Genomic DNA, 25,139 nt, shown 5'->3' on the forward strand with positions numbered 1-25,139 from the left:
AGATGACTGAACTTAGTCTCTATGGGTGCAAAACCACAAACGGCCAGGCTACACATTACACTAAGCCACATGAAAAGCAGTCATGCTCTGTTGGGAATGCTGACAATGCCCTCTGGGGTATCAACATGCTTGGAAGTGTTTGCCTTGACGTCATGCCAAGAGTGGAGACGAACAGGTCAGGGGTCAATGCTCACTGGTAAAGCACATGCTTTGTGTGCTGAATGGCTCGACAACAGCCCTTGACAACTCCAAGAACAGGGGGAAGAATTACTAAGAAAGGCCTCTTAGTAAGACCCATCTCTTTCACACTGCATAATTATTGCATGTGATATCGCTTTTAACTGGCATGGCTCCATCTGATGGGATTCTGGGATTTGTAGTTTTATGAGGAACTTTAGAACTCACTGCCAGAGAGCTCTGTGTGTATGTTGCATCCTTCAAGTAATTTTCGGGAACCTCTAGCCGCCCCGATTGTATTTTTGTAGAGAGGCAAGATATAAATAATTTATTGTTGTTGTTGTTGTTATTGTTATAACCTGTCATGGGGCTTTCTTGGCAAGATTTGCTCAGATGAGGTTTACCATTGCTTTGCCCTGAGGTTGAGAGTGTGTGTTTCTTCAAGGTCACCCACTGGGTTTCACGGCCAAGTGGGAATCAAAACTTGCTCTGCAGAATTGCTCTGCTCAAACCACTGGGCTACACTGGCTCTCTCAAAGATCCCTACAAATTCCAGGATACTATAGGATGCAGACATGGTGGATAATCTGGAATTATAGTGCTGTGACTGTGTAGTGTAAAAAAGTGACTTGTCTTAAGCAGGGATGAATAGCTGTATGCTTTATTTTAAGCATCTGAAGAAGTGGCTGTACACCACTAAACCTTACACTGCAATAAACTGGGCTCTTTCATAGTTCATAACTATAGCACAATTTATTATCGTATTCATTGATATCCCGCCTTTTTCCTAATTTGGGACTCAAGGTGGCTTACAACAGTAAAACAGATTCTGACAGATCTGCTGACAGATTTCAGCTTGAAACAGCTCTATTGGTACGCCATCTGTTCCTTGTGATTTATTTCTCCCACGTGCTTTGAGTGAAGCTTAAACTACACTTTTTAACATTCTGGGTTCATCTTCAAATGTTTCTTTCTTGAATGACTCTCTGTTATCCTTTCATCTCTTTTATATAGCTCTTCAGTGTATAGTTTCAATAATCCTTTCATTTCTTCTTGATCATATAGTGCGTTCTTCTGCTGGTAGGATGTCCAGATGTCATAGCCACAAAGGAAGGCAAGGCACCATAAAATGTAGGACATCCTAGAAAAATGTAGGATCTTACAACATAAAAGCTAAAAACACTAATATAAATATAAATAATATATAAATATAAATATTAACATAAATTCATCTTTCTTAGTCATGCTCAAAATGGAGGGCATTATGTAATCTATTTGATTTCTGTATTGGCCAGTGAGTGATGCCCATGTATACAATCACCTCTTTAGTTGGTTGAAGAATGTTTTTGCAGTAAACAAACTGTTGGCCTTGCAAAATTCAATCAGTAACCCTCCTGATTCATTCTTTGATCCTAGGCCAAACTTTCCTACAATTTTTGATTCTGCCCTGTTTCCTGCCTTTGCATTTCAGTTGCCTACGATTAACAAGTCCTGGTTTGGTCTGTGATCAATTTATTCCCAGACTCCAACAGAATCTTTCAATTTCTTCTTCTCCTTCAGCCTGTGTAGTTGGAGCATAAACTTGGGTCATATTAATGGGTTTTAGTTGAAGTTGTATTGATTTTATTTGGTCACACTTTGTGTTATGTCCTCTGACTGCTTTTGCTACATTTCTTCTCATTATTAATGCCACCCCATTTCTTCTTTATTTTTATTTCCTAAGTAAAACACTGTGTAATTATCTGACTCAAAATGACCCATTCCTGTTCACTTTAGCTAACTTGCCCCAAGTATTGCAATGTTTATACTTTCCATTTCTTGTTTTATAATGTCTAGCTTACCCTGATTCATACTTCTCACATTTCATGTTCCCATAGTATGTGTTGTGAAGCTTCAGACTTTCCTTTCTCCCCTGAGCACATTATCTTCTGGCACAATCTCATGTTTCATTTTGGACTGCTTCATCATAGAGCTTTCATGGTAAAAAGACATTCAGAAGGGTTTTACCACATCTTCCTCTGTGCAATACTAACAAGTGTTAGATATAGTATTGCTTCTGTTGTCTTAGAGAGATCCTCCATCAGCATCACCTCCTCATTAGTGCTACTGCCAAGTAGCTGTTTGGCACATCTAGGAGCTTATCACATGGAACTTGCAGGAACGGGAACAGAATGGAATGGAACGGGGGGGGGGGGGGGAATGTGTGTTACCGATGCTGCCGGGACTCCCCAAGCTGTTCCCCAGCCATTTCATTGCAGCCAATTTTGAAGAACGGTTCAAAATAGTCCTTCAAAAGTTGCTTCCAGGAATGGCTTAGGGACTCCTGGTGGCACTGTCGGTGTTCTCCTGTCCAGTAACACATGTCCTCCCCCGTTCCGTTCTGTTCCGTCCCCATTCCTGCAAGTGCCGTGTGATAAGCTTACTAGTCTGGCTCCTCAGCAAAAGCCTGTCTGACATGTCAGCACAGACTCAAAATTCAGTTGGGCAAAGGGCAGTCTTGGGGCTATATGCATACCTTCCAACTCTTCCAAATCAGCAGGGGTAGTTTTGATTAATATTCTGTTATCCCATTTTTTAGAATGTCCAGGTTTTTCTCTCCTCCTCCAACTTCCCCCCTTTGTCCTCAGTTTACTTCATTGCTGCAAGCTGGGTTCAAAGCAAAAAAGTAGTTTGCACTCAACTCAGATGTGGGGAGAGGAGAGGAGAGGAGGGGGCTGAATCTTGCTCTTCCCAGTAGGCTGAGGTGAAGGCAAACTGTTGCAGCCTCTTCTACTTTGTATCATCTTCCTCATTAATAACTTGTGCCTTCTTGACCACATGCTGGCATTGCTAGGCCACATGTGTCCCAGTTTTCAACTGTGAAATATCAGAAAGTATGTGTTTGCAGCCCCAACCCTGTGTTTATGGCCCCTGAAACCTCTAGATTCCCCACATCACTCTTTTCCAGGCCCAAAATAGGTTGTGTTGTTTTACTTGGAAGCCTCCAGCAGCAACAATTCATCCTTTAAATCAGTGCTTCTCAATTATTTTCTGTCATGCCCCCCCTAGGAAGAAGAAAACATTTCGCGCCCCCCGCGCGACTGTGAATAGTATCATTTGTCTATAAAATTGTTATAAGTACACCTCTGCATAACAGAGCCTCGCGCCCCCCTTTACGGAGCTTCGCGCCCCCCCAGGGGGCCCGCCCCACTATTTGAGAAAGGCTGCTTTAAATAGACTGCAAAGTCTTCCTACACTGTTTCATATCAAATAATAGCTATATTTGACAACCAGACATGGATTTCCAGCCTCTGCTGGGTATTTTTGGTGATCTTTGTGGCCCCTGCAGGCTCCCGGGGACATAAAATTGACCCCTGGAGTGGCCATAGTTACTCTACATGCACATAGCAGAGATCCAAATGGACACTTTTGACTACAGTCTGTCCCACCAATATTTGTGATAGACTGTCTTTTTAAAGAGGCTGGCTGGCATTAAGAACAAAAGAGAAGACTGCTGCATGGAAATGACGATCAAGCTGTTTGCCTTTTTGGTTCTCTCCAGGCACAACTGAGAGTGCTAAAAATGGCCTGTGAGAGAGAGCAAAGCACTCCGATGTCATTTAGAACCCTGCTGTGTGAGATTTTGGAGGATGGAAAGTTCCTGGGGCCCAGAAACATTGTGAAGTACAAAAGATCTTTAAAAGAAGCCAAGTTTGTTCATCCCACGTAACCCTGGCAAGAGAATGCCTTTAAAGCAGTGGTGGCAATTGTGTGGGCTACAGCTGTTGCTGGATTGCAGCTCCCAGCATTTTGCACCATCAGCTAGGCTAGCTAGGGTTGGTGGGAGCTACAGTCCAAGAAGATAATAGCCATAGAATCAGAGATTTATAAGGTATTACAAGGACCATCAATTCTAGCCATGCAAAAATGCACAAGGCACTCCTAAGATTGCCATTCAAACTCTGTTTAAAGACTTCAAAAGCAGTCCAGAACCCTCTAAAGCTGTCTGTTCCACCATTGAACATCTCTTCTCATCAAGATGTTCTTCCTAATATTTACCTGGAATCAAATTTGTTGTAATTTGAATCCACTGGTTCATGTCCTAGCCTCTGGAGCAGAAGAAAACAAGCTCACTCCATTTTCTACATGAAATTCCTTCAGATATTTAAACATGGTTATCATATCACCTCTCAGTCTTCTCCAAGAGAAACAAACCCAGCTGCCTAAACCATTCCTCATAAGGCTTGTTTTTCAGACCATTTTGCAGCTTGGTTACCATCCTCTGAATCTGCTCCAGCTTGTCAATATCTTTCTTGAACTGTGATGATGAGAACTGGATGGCTACCTGACTTCCACTCCTGCTTTAAAGGCATGGCATGACAATAGTTGTTGGTATTATTATTATTATTATTATTATTATTATTATTATTATTATTATCTTACCCACCACTCCCCATGGATATAGGCAGGGAACAAAAACAATTAACAAACATGAGACATCAGTTAAAAACACATCATTTAAAAGACACATCATTTTAAAATGACAAATAAGATATACACATATTAAAACAATCCACATTTAAAATTCACAATTTAAAAACCATCTAAATAGACCTACTGGAAGAGACTGGTTTTTAATGCCCTTTTAAATTCATACAGTGTATTCAGCTGTTGAATCTCTTCCGGCAGGTCATTCCACAGTCTAGGGGTGGCTGAAGAAAAAGTCCTCTGGCTGAACATTGCCAAGCTAGTCCTGACTGACTGGAATAAATGTCTGCCAGAGAGTCTGAGATTATGGGTAGATTACATGGGAGGAGGTGATCCTGTAGGTAACTTGGACCCAAACCAAGTAGGGCCTTAAAGGAAACAACCAATATTTTGTACCACCCATTGGGTTGGGTGCAGGTTAACAAAATCTCTCACCAAGTCCCCTGTGTGCCTGGGAATGGTTACCTAAATACCCTAAAGGCACCAGATCCTGTCTGATCTTGGAAGCAAGGCAGTGTCAGTCCTGGTCAGTATATGGACGGGAGACCGTTAACAAATACCAGGTGTCTTAGGCTATATTTCAGAAGAAAAAACTGGCAAAAGCACCTCTAAGGCAGGGTGACCAGACATCTTCCTTTTCCAGGACATGACCTCTATTTCATCCTTCTGTCTAGGAGGGATTTCAAAATGTTCTCCCTTTTGAGCATGATTAAGAAGCATGAATTTACCTTTATATTAGTGTTTTTAGCTTTTATTGAGAATGGCCTATATTTTCCTTCTGTGCCCTAGATATGATGGTGCCTTGTCCTCCTTTGCAGTTAGGACATCTGGTCACCTGCTCTAAGGATTCCTGGCCTAAGAAAACCCTATGAAAATCATGAAGTCACCATTATATTACATGTTTGTATATCTTTAATCAGATCACAAATGTCCAAATCTCAGGGCACTTCTTAGAGTTCCCAGTTTTGGTGGGTCATCTCAGGGCAACAGGCAGAGGTCAAATTCTGCAGTTTCCTTGGGGTTAGCTTTGGACACAGGTGTATGCAAACATCTGGTCAGACAAAGAATCTTTTAGCTCTCTATGCAGCTTGTTTCACTTTGCCAATGTTAATTGAGTTAATTCAAGTGCTGCAATTTGTAAAAACACTTAATTTCCAACCAGGAAAATAGGTTCTCTCTCTCTTCCAACCCACTCCCTTTCTGTTTGAACGACAAGATGTAAGCAACTAAGGGGCTGTACAGACCACCTCTAAGGGGCAGCCTGAAGCCACCTCTTTCTTCACCAGATCAGGGCCATGGCAACCACACACTGTGGACCCAGTCTGGCCTTTCTGCCACGAAAAAAGAGCCACAAAAAGTGGCTCCTTTCTGCGCTGCAAAAAGGGCATCATAGCTGCCAGCACTGTGGCTTTTCTGCACTCCTTTGGCACTACGTTATCTGGACACAGCGCCAGAGGAACACCATGACATTGTTCTCCCGTGTGGTGGGTTGCTCGGTGTCATGCCGGCATGGGGGCAGAGTCAGGGCATGCGTCATGTGGACGCCATGACTCCACTCCGCTCCCATGCTGGCCTTTGATGCTGGTCTAAACAGCCCCTACGTTTGCTGCTTAATGCATAATGCTGAATGAGATGACCAACAGCCAACCCTCGGTCACTAGAAATGTTGGGGCCTGTATGTTCCTGACCTGGGAACCCAGGTCTAATTTTAAATAGTTATGATTTTGTATTTTGAGCTTCTGTTTTAAATTTTTAGCTTCATATTTATTTGATATTGTGTTTCACCTAAGGCAAGGGAGGGCATTTGTAGAAGGCTAGGGGGATGTGATGGCTTAGTTGCCAATTTTGATGATCAGAAGATTGGAAGGTTGGCATCTCGAGGCCTGAGTGCTACATGATGGAGTGAGCTCCTGTCACTAGCCCCAGCTTCTGCCAACTTAGCAGTTTGAAAACATGCAAATGAAAGTAGATAAACAGGTACCACTTTGGTGGGAAGGTAACAGGGTTTAGCGAAGTCATGCTGGCCAAATGACCACCAGAGCAGTGTTTGGACAATGCTGGCGCTTTGGCTTAGTAATGGAGATGAGCACCAGCCCCTACAGTCAGTTACGACTAGACATTCATGTCAAGGGACTACCGTTACCTTTTACCTGTAGCGGGGACATTAGCTCTCCCTTGGAGTGCTGCATCCCCACTGGGTCCCTCCTGAAAAACACACACCCTAATGCCTTCTAGGATGCATGGTGGCAAAAAAAAAAAAAAAAAAAAAGGCCTGGGGGTACATTCATCTATGTATGCAGTGCGACTTGTGGTTTGCACTTTGCCCACCCTGTCAAAAGAGGACACTTTTCTTTTCTGACCTTGTCATTAGATTTCGTTCACCAAGTTTGGCAGAGTAGCCTTACTAAGTAGACTATTGAGTCCTTACTATCAAAGCCTTTTCCCCATTTGAATTTTTTCTTAGCGCCTTTTTTTTTTTGTTTCCACTCTTGAACATGAACTTTGTGCTTCGCCTAGTCAATAGGACTACATTTCTTGAAATACATTTTGGAGACATTTATATACTTTAGGTTAATTAGAAACAGCCCCAGTGCTGAACAAGGAGAGTAGCGGGTGGAGGATCAAGCCTGCATAATACATAGATGAGAAAGTGACTCTTAGCTAATTGGAACAGAACATCCAGCTCCTTCAGAAATGTATAAATTAATGGGAACTTCAGAGAGAATGCATTAGGCCTGAAGATAATTGGGATGCTAAATTGCGAGCAAGAACGCCGACAACCTGAAGATAAATTATTCCCATAAAATAAAGTACCAGGAATATAACTCTTCATTCTACAGATCGGATCAGTTAAGGACAAAGAAAGAAAGGAGAATAGGATCAAGCTGTCAAGTTGCTGATTTCATTGTGCCTCAGTAATGGCCAATAGATACTTTTTTCCTTGAGCCTTTAGTGTGGATTTCTCAAGAGTTCGCAGGCCAAAGGGCCAGAGAGCTCAGCAGCAGATAAGACGTTTTGCATTCAGAAGGACCCAGGTTCAATTCCTGGCATCTCCTGATAAGACATTGATGGGAAAGAGTGGGAGAACTTGGAGAGTTCCCACTAGTCAAAGCAGACTGAAGTAGACAGATAAATAGTCTGACTTTTAGTACAGTATAAAGATGTTTCTATGTTTCTATTATTCTATTTGAGAGACTTAGAGGAATATGGAGAGCTAGATGGATCATTAGTTAATGTGTTACCTAAAAAGGTGGAGGAAACTTGGGGTCCCCACCAACTGTGTCACTGTCTTTTAAATGGCAGAATTGCTTAGCTCAAAGGACACTTGGGAGAGGTTGGGCAACCTGAGGATCATTTTCACCTATGTATACCAGTACTAATGTGAGGGAACTCCAGGTTCAATGAATAAGGAATGCTTTATTTTTAGATCAAAATTGAGATATGGAAATTGGGAAGTAGATGCTGAAGGTTGTAGAGGAGGTGATATTTGCCAGCCCTGCAGAATATTCCAGTGCTATGGAATTCTGGGATTTGTGGTTTTGTGAGCCTTCTCTGTCAGAGAACTCTGGTGCCACATATAATTCTCAGAATTCCATAGCACTAAACCATAGCAGTTCAAGTGGTGTTAAACTGTATTATCTCTGCAGTGCAGATGCAGCCACCATTTCACTGTGTTCCTCTCTTCATGGCCATTTAGTGGGCGGCAGAGACAGTCAGGGAATGGAGAAGCATCTTGCAAAGTCTCCATAGCCTGAACAGACAGACAACATCATATACTGAGATATGCCTAGGTCCTTCAGAGGTCTCCATGGATGATGTCCTTCTGTATCAGGCTACAAGGACATAGCCAGATGCTTCCTTCCACGGCTCTCCACTTGTCACTGAATGGTTGTAGAGAGAAGAGATATCACAGTGAAATGGTGAGTGCGTGGGACAGGGGCTTTGGTGTTGTGGAGAGGGGAAAAGAATACCCAACTCGACCTCAAAGGAAAAAAAAAAGACATGCGGGCTTGGACTTGTATATGTTATTAACAGGATGCTGAGCTAGTTCCCTCCCATTTTTCCAACTGAATATTGGTTGTTGTGTGCCTTCATAGAGTTTTCTTGGCAGGTTTCTTCAGAGGGTTTTCCCCCCCATTGCCATCCTCTGAGGCTGAGAGACTGTGACTTGCCCAAGGTCACCCACTGGGTTTACATGACTAATCTGGGATCCAAATCCTGGTCCCCAGAGTCATAGTCCAATGCTTACACCCTTTACTACACTGGCTCTCATTTTCAGTATTCAAAAATGCACATTTTTTTTCTCCCACTCTACATTTTGGGTTTCATGGCACACTGACTAACAACAGTACCAACAGGAAGATTTTAGGTAATTCTTTGGTGAAAAATGGGCATAAATGTTGTGAGTGGCTTGCATCACACAAACAGTACGTGGCTACTCTTTGACAGAGCTATGCCTCTTAAACTCTGTGGCTACTTTAACATGTGAAGCAGGTAGCTCCATACGCTGGCATTCAGTTATAAGTGCTGCACATCTAAAGCTACTGCACACTGGCTGTCAAATGAAAGTTACCTGTATTACAGGAGATCTGTACCATCCCAAGCCTGAAGCCAAGTTTTCTTGGCAGTGATGCATATGCCACAGCAGGGCACACAGCAAGGCCATCAACATTCTCCTAGATTCAGACAAAACAAAATGGAAAAGTTGGCATGAGACTCCAACCATTCCTTCTCTGGGATTGCAGACACTATGATTTCATACTGGCTGAATATTTTCAAATCCGTAATCAAATAAACAAACCCAGATACATTACAAAGCATTTCAGATCTTGGAATCTTCCTCTGAATGAGACCCATCTCTTTATTTATATTGATTGGAAATTTTTGGTCTTTGCTTTGTTGCTGAGAACATGAAAGACCAGAGTGCCAGTTTGTTAACAAAGCAATTGTCTGTGGTTAAAGAAAATTGGTTCTTCACAGATGATAACCTCTGATTTTATAGGTTGCCTGAGTCTCCTCCTTCACAATGGATGGCTATGACAGCCCTGAAGGGCCAGCTCCTGTTTAAAGGCACTGGCAGTTGTTTAACTCCCATGTCAGTGAGGCAATGAATCCATCACAGGTTTTACTTGGGATAGATTTCAACAGGTCCTTTGAGGTTTAAGATAAAATCTAGAGTGGATTATGGATATGAATATTCCACATTGCACATTCTCAAAATAATAATAATAAAAATAAATAAATAAATATAAAAATCAGTATCAGTATTCATACATAGCACATCTGGCAGCAACCCAGTCTGCAGAACAAGAAGAGGATAAAAGAGTTTGTGATTGCTAGACAATTCCCTCTCTTCTTTAAAAGAAGCATGGGCTTCTAATATGAAAACCTCTTGAAATGCAACATTTTTCTCTATGAACTAGAGCTGGGACGATATAACTTTGTTGCGTGCAACGTGTTCTGCACTCTCAGAGATTAAAAATATAAATGTCATGGCTCTCTGTAGAGACCAAAGTATTTATTACTCTACTTGTCTACACTGGCACACATTTCATAGAGCAGTTTGACACAAGAGAGCCTTTGCCTTCCATGGTTTTAAAAAAATGCTAATAACCTGGACACCCAATCTTTATGTTAACCTTAGGGACGTTTAAGTGCCCAAAGTCATTTTGTTGTTGTTGCAAAAGCCACACAGAACTGCACCTATAAATTAGGATTTGTAACAGCCGTAAACAATGCCCCCCATATTTCAGCCACTTGCCATGCAGAGGGTTTTTGCCTCTTATATTTATTAAATTAATTTATTAAAATATGTATATCCAGTCTTACATGAAAAGATCTCATATGATGAAATCAGTTTAAGCAATTTAAACCATTTGTTTATGTTTGGCAGTGGAATAGACTGCTTCAGAGGGTGGTGGGCTTCAGTGGTATCATTCATGATTGCAGCAATACAGCCATGATAATAAATGCCCCCCAAATCCCATTGTAAACTCCAGGGAGCCATTCTGAGCAATGAAGGTCTGTTCTGCTGGTGACTGGGATGCAGTAGAATGAAATGTATAGCCCCTTTCCACCAGTGTTTGAAGCACTGATGACCAGAGGCAGGATTCTGGATGCAATTCCTCATTGCACCACAGCTTGCTGGCAGGAGTGGACTGGAAACATCATCCTGTTGTGTCCCGATCACCAGCTACACAGATTTCTATTGCTTGCAGAAGCTGCTAGCTTTTGGGGTAGTTGTGTGTGTGTGTGTGTGTGTGTGTGTGTGTGTGTCAAATTGAGCCAGGTGAGAATACTTAATTATGCATTCATAATGTAAGTAAGCAATGTAGTATCCCAGCCCATGTGCAAATAAGATAAAAACATTAGGCATCAAATGCTTTAATGAAAAGTTGTGTTTTAACATGGAGCCAAGTTTATGCCCATATCAACACCAATAGGCTCCCTAAAAACCTTACTCCTTTCTGGATGTCAGTCTCATCACACATGTAGAGTACATGGGGAAGGACATGAGACAATGGTGGCTCCAAAGTCCATGGGTTTGTGAATCAGATATGAGCCTTAATCCAACCTTTAAAATACATATTTCTATCCTGGGGGTGGAACAGAGTTCCATCTATTAGATAGTGTCTGTAAAATTGGGACTAAAACCCAAAGTGAATTGACTGTTCCACTCACATTGGAGGTACCAGCCCTTGCTGGCACTGGCCAATGATCTTTGCATCAATGAAATTTGCAGATGACGACAAATCAGGAGAGGTAGATAATACCCCAGAAGACAGGATCAGAATTCAAAATGAACACAACACATTAGAAAGTTGGGCCAAAACTAATAAAATGAATTTCAACAGGGAGAATTGTAAAGTACTATACTTAGGCAGAAAAAAAAGAAAGACTGAGGTATAGGATGGAGGGCATCTGGCTTGACAAGAATAGATCTGAAAGGGATCTGGGAGTCATAGTAGAGCACAGGCTGAACATGAGTCACCAGTGTGATACAGCAGCTACAATAGCCAATATGATCCCAGGCTGCATGAGTAGGAATATAGTGTCTAGACTGAGAGAGGTTCTAGCATCAGACCTCACCTGGAATACTGTGTCCAGTTCTGGTCACCACAATTCAAAAAGGATGTTGACAAGTTGGAACATGTCCAGAGAAGGGTGACCAAAATGGTGAAACGTCTGGAAGCCATGCCCTATGTGAGGAGCAGCTTAAGGAGCTGCATATGTTTAGCCTGGAGAATAGACCGTTTAAAAGTGGCATGATAGCCCTGTTAAAATATATGAAGGGATGCCACATTGAGGATAGAGCAAGCTTATTTTCTACTGCTCCAGAGACTAGGACATGGAGCAATGGATGCAAACTACAGGAAATGAGATTCCACTTCAACATTAGGAGGAACCTTCTGACAGTAAGAGCTGTTCGACAGTGGAACACATTTCCTTGGAGAGTGGTGGAGTTTCCTTCTTTGTAGGTTTTTAAACAGAGGCTGGATGGCCATCTGTCAGGGTGCTTTGATAGTGTGTTGCTGCATGGCAGGGGGTTGGACTAGATGGCCCTTGGGGTCTCTTCCAACTCTATGATGTACAATTCTATGGTTTAAAATACAGGTAGGCTGATATCCGTAGATGCACCTACAGATAACTGGTTCCCACACAATTCACCACAGAGGTGGGAAAAATGTGGCTCCAGTGCTGTTCTTGTGACCTTCAGCCTGTCTCTCACCAAGTTTTTTTGTCTGGATAGAAAGCTTTTCTGGCCCCGAGATTCAGAAATGTTCCCTAAAAGATGTGAGGCACAATTTGGCCTTGCTTCTGCCTGCCTCCAACCATTTTAGGTCCAGAAGCACCTTTTTTCCAATCCTGCAAGTAATTTCTTGGTCACCTCTGGGCCTTTCCTGGCCCGAAATGGCCCAGAGGAGACCAAAAATGTGGCTGAATTGCTCCCCTATGCTTTTTAAGTGCTATGAGGTCTATTCTGCATCCAACCTATTCCAATATTATTTTTTAAAAATAAAATCACATGGTGGCATGGTGATGTGACATTTCAATGTGCCTAGTCCCCATTCCAATTGCTGCTGCTAGCACCCAAGTCTGGATCCTGTTCATGGTTTGCCTAAGTCTACATGAGCTGTCCATGGTCCTGAATCTACAATGCCTTTAAATTTTATCTGAATCCTGGAGAGAATTTATTACTCCATTGACATGGAAGCCAGCAGCCAGCACTGCTCTGATCCCTGGCAATTCCCCAACCCTGCAGCAGGCAATACTCAAGGCTATTGCTTTGTGCCTGAAAACCCAGGTTTGAATGTTGGACTGCAACTCTGTATACCTGGTTTTGATTCCCTACTCGCCCATAAAACCCACCAGGAGACCTTGGCCTCAGAGGAAGGCAATGGTAAACCTCCTCTGAACAAAACTTGCTAAGAAAACCTCATGATAGGGTCACCATAAATTGAAAATGACTTGAAGGCACACAACAACAACAACAACAACAACAACAACAACATACTATGATATAGTATATGTAGTATAGCTGTAAACAAACCATATGAAATGAATTTGTATTTATATTAGTGTTTTTAGCTTTTATCTTGTAATATCCGACTTTTTGTGAAGTCGAAGGCTTTTATGGCTGGCATCCATTGTTTTTTGTGGGTTTTTCAGGCTATGTGGCCATGTTCTAGAAGAGTTTATTCCTGATGTTTTGCCAGCATCTGTGGCTGGCATCTTTACATAGCCTGAAAAACCCACAAAAAACTATCCTACCTTTTTCTTTAATATTCTACATTTTTGGTGCCTTGTCCCCTTTTGTAGATATGACATCTGATCACCTGGCTATGGAACCCCAGAATCAAAACCTAATCTCCCAAGTCATACTCCAACACTAAAACCACTGTGGCACGTTGGTTCTCTAAAACATATATACATAGTGTTTTTAAAAAATATGAATAGCATACTAGTGTATCATGCTTAATGACATCACTAGGACCCACTTCGTGGCATGGCAAGAGACAAGGTTAGATTTCATGTTTTGGGCCTGAAATAGTCCTGATTTGGCAACTCTAACCGGTGTATTAATAAACTGATCTCTCTGTTCTTTCCTCAAAGAAAGTTCAAATGATTGTGAAGGCATTATTAGTCGAGTGAGAAGGAAGTGTGTTGACAAGAGCCCCTTGTCATATCGCAGCCTGAGTACATTTTGGGGAGTCAAAGTGTATTGCTGAAGTGCCAGACCAAGAATATCCTGATTAGGGAGTTATAGGGAACATTTTACTCTGCAAAACAAGCCTGTTGTTTATCTTGTACCCAAGAGATTGCCTTCCCGCACGTGGCTGTCTTTGAACAACAACAACAGCCAAATGCTTACAAAAGGAACTTTTAAGCTGCAGAAAACTCAGTCCTCCTCATGTGACTTTCCCTCTTTTTCCTTTTTCCTTCCCTTCATCATCTGTTTTGTGTTCATTCTGAAATTATTTTGCACAACCTACAGGCAAAGGTTCATAATTCACCTTCTTCCACCTGCCCTCCCAGATGTGTTTGGCTGCAATATCCAGGGTACCATGGGACGATGGGACTTGTAGCAGCCCAACATATCTGGCGAGTTTGAACTTGAGGAATTCTGTTTAGGTGTTTTAATGTTATTACCAACCTGGGAATACTGGACCAGAACACTGGGAAAACAGAGTTTAAATCCTTCTTCCTCCATGCAAATCCACTAGGTGACCTTGAGCAAGTCACACTCTCTCAGCCTCTTGTCACCCCTATGGACCTCTTAGGATGAGATGGGAAGGAGGGTCTGACCCTGGGAGAACCCAGCATCTGCCATCACCATCTTCCCCAGCCAAGACACCAAAGATGGGATGTCCCCCTGTACAGATTTTTTTTAATTATAAAAGATCTCCATCCTCAAAGAAAAAGGAAGTCACAGCAAACAGATCTGCCAGAAATAGTGGCAGAAAGTGGCCAAACAGATTGTGGAGAGGTGTAGAAGGTGGAACACATAAGGTTTGTGGCTTCAACCCCATCCTCACCGCGCCCCCCCCCAAAGGGGAGCAGAGCAGCATGCCAAGAACAGTCCCTCCTTTTCCAGGAGAGGGATCTTGGGACACTTCCCCGCTACCCAGTGTCACTCCTCTAATGGTAGCAGGGTAGCAGGGAATTGTCCCAAAACTCCTCTCCTGGAAAGAAAGGAGGGAACCTTCTCTCCTGGTGTCACCTGATGTCACCTGGTGTGGTCTGCACCCCCCTAGTGATGCCACTGCCTACAGCAGCGATTCCTAAATTTTAGTCCTCCAGGTGTTTTGGACTCCACCTCCCAAAAGCCCCAACCAATTTGACCAATGGTCAGAAATTCTGGGAGCTGAAGTCCAAACATCTGGCAGACAAAAGTTTGGGAATCCCTGACCTGAAGGATGGGGTGGGCTAAACGTTTAAATGGAGAAGATATTAAAACAACAGGGGAATAATGCACCTCTTGTTTTACTCTCTCATTGGGGGTAGGTAGGTCCTGTGTTGGAGGGAAGGTGAATCCACTCTGGGCTATGATCTGAACTGTGCCACACAAAATCCTGAACATATTTTGGGGATAAATTGAATATCTCTCTTAAAATTCAGGCTAAAATCCAGAGTGGATTCACCCTCCTCTCTGGCATCACAGTCGGCTTAGTTCAGCAGCAGCAGCAGCAGCAGCAGCAGCAGCAGCAGCACCACCACCACCACCACCACCACCACCACCACCACCACCAATGGCTTCCTACTCATCCAGGGGATCCACATGTGAAAGGATGCCTTTATGGTAACAGATGTTGTTAGAGTGCAGCTTCCAGCACTCCTCACCATGGACAATGCTGCCTTGTGCTTCTAGAACTTACTGTCTCATAACACTTGCAGTCTCTACACACACTTGGGGTCCTTTCATACACAAACAAAATGTTACCAACTCAGGCAGGTCTTTTCAGATAGCTGGCATCCCATCTATGGACTATCCAGTGATGTATTCAAGTCTTTCCCTCCAAGTCTCAAGTCAAGTCTCAAGTTCTTGCAAGATACTTTCAGGTTAAGTCTTAAGTCAAGGCTCAAGTGTGGAAGCCAACTTTTAACAGAAAAAGGAAGTCATATGTGTTTGTGTGTGTGTGTGTGTGTGTTGGGGGGTGAGGTGGCAGGAGCCTTCTTATGAAGTTTTTCAAAAGCTTTAGAAGGCTCCTCTGGTGTGTAGCAGGGACATCAGAGTAAATCCAAATCTCCTCCTCAAACCCCTTGCCTAATGTCTTTCCGGTCTCTGGATGAAGTCAGGCCAGCAACTCAATTTTTAAAAATATACAAGTTGTGAGTTGAGTCGGTGTCTCATTTGTGGCTGAATTGAGTCCAAGTCAAGTCACTGAAGTGACCTGAGTCCAACCTGAATCTGAGTCAATCGACTCCAGTTTACATCATTGTGACTGTCCTCCCTCAAGAGGTTCAATTCACACCTACATGAAGGTCTCTCAGGTGGCAAAGGAAGACTTTTTAACCCCTCTCCCCGGCATATTATGAACCGCCTTAGCATTTTTCTGCACTTTTGCCTTTTTTAAAAAATGCATTTAAAATCTCTGCTGCTGGTTATAATGTGAAATGTTTTATACTCTGTTGCTGTTCAAGGACAGTGGTTTTATTGCAGGTTGTAGCCCAAACATTCAAGGTGTTATCCAAGGTGTTGAACCTAATTTTTTGGTAGTTTTCTATTTGCTTCTTCCATCATTTAAAAAAAATTGTATCACTGGTGCATTTTAAAGACTTTTATACCCAGGGACCTTCATGGTTCTTTCATAGAAAGATGCTAAGCAATGTTTTAACAGTCTATACATCACCCAGAGAATTTTGGCCGGTGGCTGCTTTGAAATAATATCGCACAATCAAATAAAATAAATGGAGGGGTATTGGGAATGAAGTCTTCCTGTTTCAACAACCTCACTGGGATTTTTACTCCTTGCATGTAGGGCTTTGTCATGAGATTATGCCACCTTACTTTCATCATAGCAGCACTGTGTGTGTGTGTGTGTGTGTGTGTGTGTGTGTGTTATTGTTGTTGTTGTCAGGGTTTATGATGAAGGTTCAGAGATTCCAGTAAGGCAGCAAACCTCTGCACAATAAAACATCAGGCCATCTTATGGCTACTGCATTTTGCCCCTCTCCTGGCTTCTAGGATCCCATTCTGAGCCAAATTGGAGGGAAGAAAATTATTCTTAGCTGGCAGATGCTCCTTCAGATTTCTGGAAGCAGTGCCTGCAAGGTAAGAAGTAGCCAAGGAAAGTAGTTCAGGGAAGGGCATCTGTGACAACAGTTGGGGACATGACTGGAAGTGATATCACATCACTTTTGCTTTTGTGACCTGGACAAAATACAGTGAATTCTTGAGTTTGTTCTCAGGGGTTGTGGTGATGATGGGGAATAAAGGGAGCCAAACTGATACAGAATCATGGGTTCGTAGAGCTGGAGGAAACACCAAGGGCCATCCAATTCAACCCCATTCTGCCATGTAGGAATATACAGTCCGCCCTCCATATTTATGGACTTTCCATCTGTGGATTTAACTATCCATGGATGGCAAGCCCCCATTTTTCTTAATGGTGGCACATGCATGTGGCTGCAATATCCATTAACTAAAATGATACGTAAGCACACACAGATTTTGGTATCTTTTGAGGGGGGTGGGGATGTCTAGAGGTCCACCTGTACAATCAAAGCATCCCCGAGGGATGACAATTCAGCTTCTGTTTAAAGACCTCCAAACAAGGACCACATTACCACACTACCCTCTTATAGTGCTGCTGTTCCACTTTTACTGCTCTGGCTGCCTCCTGTTGCATTCTGAGGCTTGTAGTACAGTGAGGTCCAATTGTTCTCTGGCTGAGAATTCTATCTATCCCTTCTTAAATTGCGAATCTTAGAATGCAACAAGAGCAGTTGAAGTGGAATAGCAGCGCTATAAGAGTGTAGTGCGGTAATCTAGGGAGACTCTACCACTCTCCAAGGGAGTGTATTCCACTGTCAAACAGCTCCTAATGTTGAGGTGGAATCTCTTTTCCTGTAGCTTCTATCCATTGTTCTGCATCCTATTCTCTGGAGCAGCAAAAAACAAATTTGCTCCATCCTCGATATGATACCCTTTCAAATACCCTTTCATATCACCTCTTAACAGTCTCTTCTCCAGACTAAACATCCCCAGCTCCTTAAGGCGTTCCTCATAGTTTCCAGACCCTTTACCATTTTGGTTGCCCTCCTCTGGACACACTCCAGTTTGTCAACATCCTTTTTGATTTGTGGTGCTGAGAACTGCCACAGTATTCCAGGAGAGGCTTGACCAAAGCAGAATAGAGTTACACTATTATTTCTCTTAATCTAAACACTACAGATCTAGTTATGCAGCCTTGGACTGTATTGACTTTTTTAGCTGCTGCATCACACTGTTGACCCACGTTCAGCTTGTAGTCCACTAAGACTCCTAGATCCCTTTCACATGTACTGCTGTCAAGCCAGGTGTCAGCAATCATCTATTTATAAATTTCTTTTTTACTTCCTAAATGCAGTACCTTACATTTCTCCCTATTGAAATCCATTTTGTTAGTTTTGGCCCAACTTTCTAATCTGATAAGAGTATTTTGAGTTCTGGTCCTGTCCTCTGGGGTATTACTTACTCCTCCTAATTTGGTGTCATCTGCAAATTTGATAAGCATGTCCTCTATTCTTTCATCCAAGTCATTGATGAAGATGTTGGATAGCCCTGGGCCATGGACACAACCCTGTGGCATCCCACTGGTCACTTAGCTGCAAGATGAACAGATGCTGAGCACCTTTTTCCTGACCACCCTTTGGGTTTGGTCTGCCAACCAACTACAGATCCATCTAGCAGTCACACTGTCTCACTCACACTTGACTAGCTTATTTGCAAGAACATTTTGGTGTTGGAGTTAGCAGGGTTTTTTATTTCAGCGACAATGCATTTCTGATATCACTTTATTTGTGCGATTGTGTATGATAATCATTCGAGCAAATACTCATCATTTTTGCTTTATTTACGGGATGTTTTAAATGTGCTTTAATCTCTCTTTAATGCTGAAATTAACACCAGTGTGATAAACTAGTCTCCTAGTGTCCTAATGCAACACTCAACCCCTATACCATGCTAGCTCTCAACCTGACTATATACCTAAATGGCTATGCCTCTTCTTTGCTGTTGTTGTGAGGCTTCAAGTTGCTTCTGACTTATGGCGACCCTAATGCAAACCTACCATGGAGTTTTCTTGGCAAGATTTGTTCAGAGAAGGTTTCCCATTGCTTTCCCTTGAGGCTGAGAGCATGTGACTTGGGCAAGGTCACCCATTGGGTTTCACAGCTGAGTGGGGAATCGAACCCTAGTCTCCACAGTCATAGTCCAACACTCAACTGCCATCTAACTACCTGGAATCACCTTCAGCCCCAAAGAACACATAATATGAGTAAAACAAACCATAGGTCTGATAAAATACACAGGCGTTAGCCAGCATGGCCTAGTGATTTGAGTGCTGAATGATGAATCTGGCAATCAGGGTTCGATTCCCTGCTCTGTTGTTGAAACCCATTAGGTGACCTTGGGCAAGTTACACACTCTTAGCCCCAGAAAGGCCCATGATAGAGAGGTCTGCCTTGTATGTGTGTCAGGTGCCTTCATGTCTTGTACAACTTATGGTAACTCTAAGGCGAACCGACCATGGGGCAAGATTTGTTCAGAGAAGATTTGCCTTTGCCTTCCCCTGAGGCTGAGAAGATGTGACTTGCCCAAGGTCACCCAATGGATTTCATGGCTGAGCTGGGAATCAAACTCTGGTCTCTAGAGTCGTAGTCCAGCAAACAAACCACTATGCCACACTGGCTCTCAGGCTCGGCATAAGTCTGAATGGCAAGGTGGCACACAACAACAGCAGCAACTTATCCCACATGACCTTGCCTGCTTTACAACGAACCTTATATCTCCGCACCCATGGAGCTGCTATACCACTGCATCACCAGCAAGCTGCCTTTGAATGCCAGCCAAGGCTGCATCCAGAATGCAGAAATAATCCAGTTTGACATCACTTTAACTGCCATGGTTCAATGCCATGGGATTCTGGGAAGTGTTGTTTGTTGCAGCACCAGAGCAAAGCCATAAAACCCACTGGGTGATGTGAGGTTAACTTGGCAAGTTTCATTGGGGTGGGGGTTGCTATTGCCATCCTCTGAGGCTGAGACAGTGTAACTGGCCCAAGGTCACCCAATGGCATTCCCCTTTGCTTTGCCCCCAAGCTCTGGTGCTACAACAAACAGTGTGGAGGCAGGCCAAGTCTTTCCTATCTTTTTTCCAGCCTTGGATCATTTGGGCATTGGGGAAGGCATGATCTGTCCCTGAGAGAGAATATCTGGAGTGTTCTTAAAATCAAATGAGCACCCTGGGGTGCCATTGATAGCACATGGGGGTGTTATAAGGGTGCAATTAAAATCAAAATCTACAGACCTTCCTTCCCTTCCTCCCCATAAGCGTTTGCATGGTGGCATTGGCTTACCCTTGGATGCTTTCTCTGCTTCTGGTGGGTTTCTCTCCTCTCCAGCAATGCATGGTGTCATCCCTTCACAGCCATTTATTTGCTAGATGAGGAAATCTCCTCTTGCAAAGCCTGCCTTCTCTCAGCATCCTTTTGCAAAGGATGAGGCTGGTGCAGCCATGCAAAGGGGGCTTGCGCGATCTCTCTGCCGCTCCTGGATGGATGAGATCAGCACACATTAGGCTGTGTGTGTGTGCAGTGTGTGTGCTTGCGTTTTTTTTTTTTTAATGGGCTCCTTCATCCCCATGCCATGCTTTGCAGCCCCCTCCTTTCTAGCCCATCTTAAAAGCCCACTGGGCATCCTCCAGCTCCTTATTGCTGATCTGGGTCTTTCAATTTGTTGTTGCTATTGTGTGCTTCCAAGTCATTTGGAGCTTTCTTGTGTACTTTCAAGTGATTTCTGAGTTCTGGCAACCCTATCATGGGGGTTTTCTTGGCAACTTTCATCAGAGAGGGGTGTGCCATTGCCATCCTCTGAGGCTGAGAGAGTGTGACTTGGTCAAGATCACCCAGTGGGTTTGCATGGAGGCACAGACCACTTGAAGATGGGGAGGATATTTATGTAATCAAAAACCTGGAGAACTGTAGTCTAATGTGTAAATTTTAATGACTATGGAATTAAAGAAAGAAAATAATAATTAGAAGAAAACACCATGTTGACTCGCATTTTTGACTTATGGCGAAATGATCATAGGGTTTTCATGGCAGGTTTCCTCAGAGTGGGTTTGCCATTGCTATCCTCCGAGGCTGAGAGAGTGTGACTTGCCCAAGGTCCCCCAGTAGGTTTTTATGCTCCAGCATAACAACCCTGACTATCTCCAGAGCCATAGTCCAATGCTCAAACCACTACACTATACATCACTTAATTTAATATCTGTATTCAATATATTTTGTTTTCACAGAAGTGAAAGCAAGAGAAATAATTTGTTAATTGGGAGAGTTGGTTAAAAGGTAGAGGTCTATGTATATAAAGAGAATTGAAAGACTTATTTATTTCATTTGGCACAAACCACTTGATGATAGGAAGTATATCGGTGTAACTGAAAACATGGGAGAATCCAATGTCTAAATTTGAATGTCAATAAAATTAATGAAGATAACAAAAAAGAAAACACCATGGTGGCTCTCATTTTTGACTCATGACAAACCTATGCTATGGTTTTCTTCTGATTTCTTTGCCATCCTCTGTGGCTGAGAGTGTGTGACTTGCCCAAGGTCACCCAATGAGTTTACATGGCTGACCCAGGATTTCAACCCTGATCTCCAGAGTCATAGTCTGATGCTCAAACCATTACACCATGCTGGGTCTCATTTTTGACTTATGGTGACCCCAAGGCAAACCTATCACAGGGTTTTCTTGGCAAGTTTCTTCAGAGGAGGTTTGTCATTGCCATCCTCTGAGGCTGAGAGAGTGTGGCTTGTCTAAGGTGACCCAGTAGTTTTTATGCTAGAGCAGGGAATTGAACCCTGATCTCGAGAGTCATAGTTCAGTGCTCAAACCACTACATCACTGTGGCTGTCTTAGAGTAGATTACAAGGGAAAAAGCAGAGTTTGGAAAAGGGACTGGCATAACAGCAACAGCAGCAGCAATAATATTTGGACAGCTTTCACAGTCCACTGGGCAACACAGCCAACACAGCTGCTTTGGATCCCATTTTTGGAGAAAATTGGGATATAAATGCAATGAATAAATCAATAAATCAATATAAATAAATTCAACCCACAGAATGCCCAGCTGCCTTGGCAAAGGTGGCTCCCAGGATGCCTAGGCATCATGGCCAACACAACTCCCAGGATCCTCAGGCAGTATTCACACACTTTCCAAGATCCTTCAGACATCTTAGCTAATGTGATTCCCAGAATCCCACAGTCAGTTTGGTCAAGGCACCTCCCCCAGAATCCACCAGCCAGCATGAGCACCCTGGCCCAGGGGGGTTTCTGAGAGCTATCTTGGCCATGTTGGCCAGAATTGCCATGCAAAATAATGGTCCCTTTTCCAAACTCAAGCTGCATCTGCATTGCAGAAATAATGCAGCTTGTCACCGCTTTAACTGGACTGGCTCCATTCAATGAAATTATGGGATTTCTAGTTGGATGAGATACCTATCCTTTCTCTGTCAGAGTGCTCTGGTGCAACAACAAACTATCAGGATTCCAAAGGATGGAGCCGTGACAGTTAAAGTAGTGTCAAACTGCATTAATCTTACAGTGTGGCAGCAGCTCCAGATATTCAACCTCCCCCAACATTTTGATGCCTGCGGTGGGGAATCGTATTCACACTGGACATCATTAAACTATGGGATTCATTGCCAAAAGATAGAGTGATGGCTGCCCATTTGGAAGGCTTTAAAAGAGGAATATCTAAATTTGTTGAAGTCAGACTACATAGGTCTTTGGTCTGATCCAATATGGTTTTTCTTCTTTGCTTTGATGTTCCTTTTCACATCTGCTCACATCAAGATGGAGAGTCACTTTAGCCATTTGAACTATATGGATACTTGTTGTCATTGTGTACCTTCAGGCTGTCTTTAAACAGATGCTAGATGGCCATCTGTTGGTGTGTGTGTGCTTTGATTGTGAGCTTCTGCATGGCAGGAGGTTGGACTGGATGGCTCTTGTGGACTTTTCCAACTCTATGATTCTATGATTCTAGTCCATTTGCTAATCAAAACCTGTCCACAGAGTGTTACCGAGTTTGGTTTTATATAAATTTTGGGTGCCAAGCGATCAAAAATCATGACCCCTGACTGACCCCATCTCAAGCCGCCATTACCCTAAAAGCGAGCTGACCATGTAGCCAGCAAGCCTTGCTGGACTTGGTCATAGGAAAAGGTACATTTAAACTTTAAGAAACCAGTTCTGGGAGGTGCCCTACCAGTTTCGCAGGCAGCCCAAAGAGAAGAGGACAAAGAAGTAACCTCTCTCCTATTGAGCAAATGATTGTCTTAAACAGCCCTGCCATCTAGGTATTTGTCTCCCCTGAAAGGTGTCAAACCTCTCCTTTCTATATCCATTGTGTAAGTTTCAGCTTAGACAAAAGATAGCTATCAAGTCCTTTGTTCGCCAGGTAGCCATAGCCTGAGGATATATTTCGCAGTGTAAATAGGACCGAGATTTCTGCCCTCATTGGGCTTGTTGAGCTGAAGTTCCAAACCTCAAAACCTTGCTTGCTGAGCTGCTGCTCCAGGCTTGAGTTCTCTGAGCCTTGGGCTCCGCTGAAATCACTTGAGCTAAGCCAATGCTCACTGTCTCTTTTGGGCCTCTAAGTTAGCTTTGCCTGCCGGAACTCAGCTCCAAGCCACCGCGGTTGCCGCTTGCTTTCCCTGTTCCCCGTGGCCATGTTCACCATCCACCATCTCTCACATCTGTCACTTTGGAGAAGACTCCTAAGGTAATTATTTCAATGGTGCCTCTGTCCTTTCTCCTTTACTCCCAAACTCTCCCCCTCCCTTGCTATAGCACTGAATGTGTGTGTGCGTGTGTGATCCCTTTGTTTGTGTGGCTTTAATAAATGTTTATATTTTTATTGCAACTCTTTGGCATTGGAATCTCTGTTTCTTGGGGTTGGACTAGATGACCTCTGGTATATACATAGGGACCCGATCCGCTGCGTGCGTTGTTAGGACACTCCTCTCATAAATTTGAGCTAATTAAATTCCCCTAATTCGATCCTTCCTAACAAGAGCCACTAGGATGCAGAGGTAGAACCTGACATGGGATATCTCCAATCAGTGTGCCAGGGCTGGAGCAACTGGTCATGTCACATTGGTTCATTGTAACATCCTGAAATTCTCAGAGCTCAGCTCAGCAAGGAGTTGACTGAAGGAGCATCCCTTGCTGATCAATAGCTGGCTGCCAAACTGAATTTACTTTTGGACCGCAATGTCTGCTACGGAGCAGCTGTATCCATCCAAGTAGAACACAAGTGAGATACGCCCTGGGCATGTGAAAAGATGATTGAACAGCAATTTCTGCCTCTCTGCCTGGGGAGGAGAGGTTGACCACATTTCCTTATACCCTAAAACAGAATGGCTCATACTCTTTGCCATCGCTGGGTGGATTTATCAGCAGTTTGGCATGAAATTAAAGGTGTCAAGTGATAGGTTTGAATTTAGTCTTGCAACAGCTGATGGCATCATTGGACTTGGTATGAATAAGCCCTGAGAAGATACTGCTCATCAAAATAATAATAAAAAGGCATGCAAAGTTAAAGTGGTTTCTTCCATTCTTTCTGCCATGTCAGGCCCCAGATTTTAGTCCATGATTGAAAAGAACTGAAACCTAGCACCCTGAAAGTGCACACTAATATCCAGACTGGAGGTATATCTTCATCGACAGGGAAGACAGAAGATTTAGCAGCTGCATTAATCTCTTTTAGAAATACCTGGGAACAGGAGTTTAATGGGTGTGTGTGAGGAATCTTTGATTGAAATCTTTGACACTACAAATCCCAGTATCTGGAAGAAACCATGGCAATTAAACTTGGAAATTCTATTTTTGGAGTATAGCTCTCAGAATCGCCACTATTTGGGAGGGGGCTTTCTTCCAGCTGAGTTTATTCTCCCTTGAACTTGAGATCCTGAAAAAGTGTGGGCTAGCCTTGTCTATACTCCGACTGCTGTTCACTAAGTGCCCTCTCTTCATCCTCCTAACCTCTCACCACAGCGTCCTTGTGGTTTGCTGCCTGAGTCCAACATAAATATTGCTGCAGCTGCAAAAAAAAAATCAAGATTAGTTCCCCTGTGGGAGCTGGGCTTTCATCCTATAATCAGCTGAGAATGTTTTTTACTCCTTTACGCTGCTATGGTGACTGTTTCCAACTAATGGCTCCAATAGTAATTAGCCAGGCTCATCTGGGTACCCCTTGATAGTTCTTAAGCCCCAGCAGGATCTGC

General features: G+C 43.2%; 1 protein-coding gene across 1 annotated transcript in view; it reads right to left on the bottom strand.

Annotated features, from left to right (window-relative positions):
• SLC45A4 (solute carrier family 45 member 4) overlaps positions 1-20,349 on the bottom strand; it is a 163,200-nt gene extending 142,851 nt beyond the window's left edge. Inside the window, exons 1-2 of the mRNA XM_089518046.1 lie at positions 20,205-20,349; positions 9,218-9,320 (exon numbers count right to left, since the gene is read on the bottom strand). The gene's annotated coding sequence lies outside the window, so the exon portion shown is untranslated. The remainder of the gene's footprint in view (positions 1-9,217; positions 9,321-20,204) is intronic.
• Positions 20,350-25,139: the final 4,790 nt, after the last annotated feature.

The sequence above is a fragment of the Sceloporus occidentalis genome, unplaced genomic scaffold (genome assembly GCF_023333645.1).
Source record: "Sceloporus occidentalis isolate IW3139 unplaced genomic scaffold, rSceOcc1.0.p SCAF_3, whole genome shotgun sequence".
Taxonomy (NCBI): Eukaryota; Metazoa; Chordata; class Lepidosauria; order Squamata; family Phrynosomatidae; genus Sceloporus; species Sceloporus occidentalis.